Source organism: Solanum tuberosum, unplaced genomic scaffold, assembly GCF_000226075.1.
Source record: "Solanum tuberosum cultivar DM 1-3 516 R44 unplaced genomic scaffold, SolTub_3.0 scf00005, whole genome shotgun sequence".
Lineage (NCBI taxonomy): Eukaryota > Viridiplantae > Streptophyta > Magnoliopsida > Solanales > Solanaceae > Solanum > Solanum tuberosum.
In genome coordinates this window covers 1,505,186-1,509,504 of record NW_006238931.1, presented here as the reverse complement: position 1 = coordinate 1,509,504, position 4,319 = coordinate 1,505,186, and the positions used below count along the sequence as shown (strand labels likewise).

At 34.1% G+C, this 4,319-nt stretch overlaps 1 long non-coding RNA gene across 4 annotated transcripts in view; it reads right to left on the bottom strand.

Annotated features, from left to right (window-relative positions):
• Window positions 1-3,543: 3,543 nt before the first annotated feature.
• Window positions 3,544-4,319, bottom strand: part of LOC102595928 (uncharacterized) — a 6,838-nt gene continuing 6,062 nt past the window's right edge. For 2 of the 4 annotated variants that reach the window (XR_001473416.1, XR_366581.2), the window contains exon 4: window positions 3,830-3,846. This is a non-coding gene — a long non-coding RNA (uncharacterized lncRNA). Of the gene's footprint in view, window positions 3,570-3,628; window positions 3,642-3,829; window positions 3,847-4,319 lie in introns of those variants that run through there. The other 2 variants (XR_001473417.1, XR_001473425.1) reach the window with 2 other exon arrangements.

The following is a 4,319-nucleotide window of genomic DNA, read 5'->3' as shown; positions in this document are numbered from 1 at the left end:
TCTAATTTTAATTTCCTTTAATATTTAGTCATGTAACTAATACTTATTAAACTTATTTTAGTATGATTTAGTACTTTTAAATTATGATCATTTTCATTATGACTTGTTAATTTGCAATATTTGTTTTACGCGATTTCATTATTATTATTATTTTGTTGGATATTTTAGTATCATTACTCATATCATATTTTGTGTTATTTTCTTAAGAAACACCTTAGATAGTTGTATTTTGGTAGGACTAAAGAAATATTTGAAGTACAAGTAAATTATATGTTTGTATGAATACTTTACCGAAAAAATTCGAAAATTCGAAAATCCGAAAAACCCAAAAAAATCCAAGGTTGAAAAACCCGAGTTTTGTTGGTTTGGTTTGGTTTATAGATTTAAAAAGCCGACTCAAATGGTTTGGTTTGATATTTGAAAAATCCGAACTAACCCGGTTATGTACAACCCTATTCGAAAGTATTGAAACTTAGACTTCTCCAAAGCTTTAGTGAATATATCAACAACTTGAGTGTTGGTACGAACAATTGTCAGTTCAATCTCTTCACTTAGAACTTTCTCACAAACAAAATGATGTTGGATCTAATATGCTTTGTTCGAGCATGAAAAACTTGATTTGACGCAAGTTTGATGGCACTTTCGTTGTCACACTTGATTTTCATAGCATAGTCTACTTTGTGGGACATGTCTTTGATCAATATTTTCAACCAAATACACTCTTGTGCAGCCATGGTTGCTGCAATATATTCAGCTTCGGTGGTAGACAAAGCAACAACATCTTGTTTCTTGCTGCACCAGGAAACCACTGCTGACCCAGTACTAAAATAGTAACCTGAAGTCGAGCGACGATCATTTGAATCACCTGCCCAATTTGCATCAGTAAATACACTCAATAAAATATTGCACACCTCTTGTACCAAAGTCCATGACAAAGAGATTCATTCACATAGCGCAAAATCCTTTTTGTTGCATCTAAATGAGAAGTTGTTAGACTATGCATAAACTGAGAAACAACACCAACTGAATAACATATTTCTGGCCTTGTGATAGTCAGATAGATCAAACTTCCAACTAGTTGTCGGAACTTCATCGCATCCTTCAAAGTCTGGCCTTCATCCTTCTTCAACTTGAGATTTGGCTCCATTGGAGTAGCCTTTTCTTTCAACTTCCCAATGCTGAAACACTCTAAGAGACTCTCTGCATAACCTTTTTGAGACACAAAATAGCCTTGATCTAATTTTTTCACTTCCAAGCCAAGAAAACATCTAATCTGCCCCAAATTTTTCATCTCAAAACGAACAGATAGGTCATTCCTTAAATTAGAAATTTCTAATTCATTATCTCCATTTATCATCATATCATCAACATATAATAGTATCAGGAGATGCACACTTGATTCTAATTTCATAAATAAACTAGAATTTGAGTCAGAAACTCTAAAACCACAAAAATTAGGTATTGAGCAACTTTACCATACCAAGCTCGTGGTGCTTGCTTGAGGCCATATGGAGCTTTCTTCAAATGGCAAACATGAGTTGGAAATTGCTTGGAGACAAAACCGTGAAGTTGCTCCATAAATACTTCTTAATCCAACTCTCCATAAAGAAATGCATTTTTACATCGAGCTGTCACATATTCCAACCTTTGAAAGCAACTAGAGAAATAAGTGACCTTATTGTCACCATCTTCGCCACCGGACTAAACGACTCCTCATAATCTAATCCATAGTTTTGAGAGAACCCACAAGCAACTAGACGAGCTTTAAACCTGTCAATGGTACCATCTTATTTTTTCTTCAAGCAAAATATCCATTTGCAAGTAACTCGATCGCATTTTTCTGGTTTAGGTACCAATTCCCAGGTTTCATTCTTGTCTAAAGCATCAATTTCTTCTTGCATTTCTCTTTCCCAATCTGGACAACCATTTGCTTCTTTATAACTTAATGGTTCTTCTGTAGTTGATGCTCCTGTAAAGAAACACGAGGTCACCAAATAATTTTTAAGTTTTACCTCATAATCCTTGAGGTAGTCCGACTGCTTTTTCTCCCTTGTTGACCTTCTCGTTGCTTGATGTTCACCATCTCCTTCCCTTGAAATGTTCTGACTTGGAGATACACTTTCTGCCTCTTCATTACTAGGTGTTGGCCCATTTACTTTAGGAAATAATAGCTCTAAATTATCTTGATCATCTCCAAGAACTATAACCTTTTGAGCAGAAAATAAGGATGCCACTTCATCAAAAACCACGTCTCTAGAAATGGTAAACCTATTTGTCTTTGGATCCATGCATCTCCCACCCTTCCTATAAGAATCATAGCCAACAAATACACATTTTCTTGCTTTCGGATCAAGTTTGGTTCTATTAGTTCTGGGAACATGAACATAACACACAAAACCAAAAACTCAAAAATAGTTCACATTTGGCTTCTGACTAAAGGGGATTTCTGTGTACCTAGCCAAGGAGGCAACCTATTTATCACATGGCATCCACATTGAATAGCTTCAGCCCAAAGCTTTCGAGGAAGATTCTTGTCATGCAACCATGAAACACAAACTGAGGTAAGATAGGCAAGCTTTCTTTCAGCAACTCCATTCTCACTACTAAAAATATGTCAAAAAACGACGGCCAAAAGCGACGGACTGCGTCGCTTTTCAAAAAGCGACGGACAACGTCACTTTTTTACTTCTTCTTTTTGATTTTTTTTTTAACAAAAGCGACGGACTCCATTGCTTTATTTTAATTTTAATTTTTTTTATTTCTAAAAAGAGACGCAGTACGTCGCTTTTCTGGAAATTTTATTTTTGAAAATTCCTGAAAAACGACGGATAAAACCATGTTGTCCGTCGCTTTTCTGAGATTTTAAAAAAAATAAAACCCAAAAAAGCGACGAATAAAACCACGTTGTCCATCGCTTTTCTGGGATTTAAAAAAAATAAAACCCAGAAAAGCGACGGACAAAACAACACTGTCCGTCGCTTTTCCTGCAATATTTTTGAAAGCAGAACCTGGCAGTTTCTGTTGCCCACCTGCAAATGCAATTCAATTCAATTCTACACTATTCAGCCCAATCAAACACACAATTATAAATAATACTAAAACAACAAAACTTAAAATAACATTAAAAAGTATCTAAAATCAACAAATTAAAGACTGATAAAGTCTTTCAAATTTCATTTCAAAATTACAAAAAGTTCATAAATGTCTAGAGATCTAAACTAGGGGAGTGGGTTCTACATAATCATCATCATCACTCTCGTCGTCGGTGTCATCGGGAGCCGAAGTAGTAGGTCGACGAGAGAGGTTCATCACTTGTTCTTTGATTTGTTGAACGGTCTCACTCATACTTTCTTGTTCAGCTACTCTTCTCTGCTCCGAATCTGCTAGTGCCTCTGTAAACTTAGTTATTTGAGATGACATAGCAGCAATCTGAACACCATCAAATGCCTCGGCTTGACGTGACGATCCAATTCCTTCTATGCCTGACTGGAGTCATCTTACATCGTTTCGAGAGCCTAGACCATATACTCTACCCTTGTGTGTCCCCCTACCACTTTTTCTTTCCAAATCTAGGTGGAAAGTTCAGGTGTCAATTGAACCGAACTATCTAGATTCTCAGCGAATTACTGATGAAAGTCATTCTGCATATTAAATATAAAAATTGACATCACTATATATACATATCATAAATATATTCACTATTAATATATATTATTCATATTAAATAACTTACAGAAGTTCGTTCGGTCCTTTCCTCCACCCACACATGATCTCATTTTCTTTCTTCCTGACATGAGTCTTCTTGAAAACCTCTGGTTCAATGGGAGTATGTGCCAATTCTTTTTCCTATAAATAAAACTAAATTTATAACAATATATATGAATCAACTAATTATTTATTTAAAAGTTTTGAATTTGAACTTACCACCAACTAAACCACGTTATTTATTTTAACTTATTTAAACAACATAACAACTTTTTAACTTTAACAACAATAGTTTTGACTTAATTCCAACAACTAAATCCATCAACAAAACCGCATTATTTAATTTAACTTATTTAAACAACATAACAACTTTAACTAGTTTAGTTTTGACTTAATACAACAACTAAAATCCACCAACTAAACCACATTATTTATTTTAATTTATTTAAACAACATAACAACTTTTTAACTTTAACAACAATAGTTTTGACTTAATTCCAACAACTAAATCCATCAACAAAACCGCATTATTTAATTTAACTTATTTAAATAGCTTTATAACTTTAACAACTTAACAACTTTTTAAAGCTAAGTGTCAACACTAGATAGACACA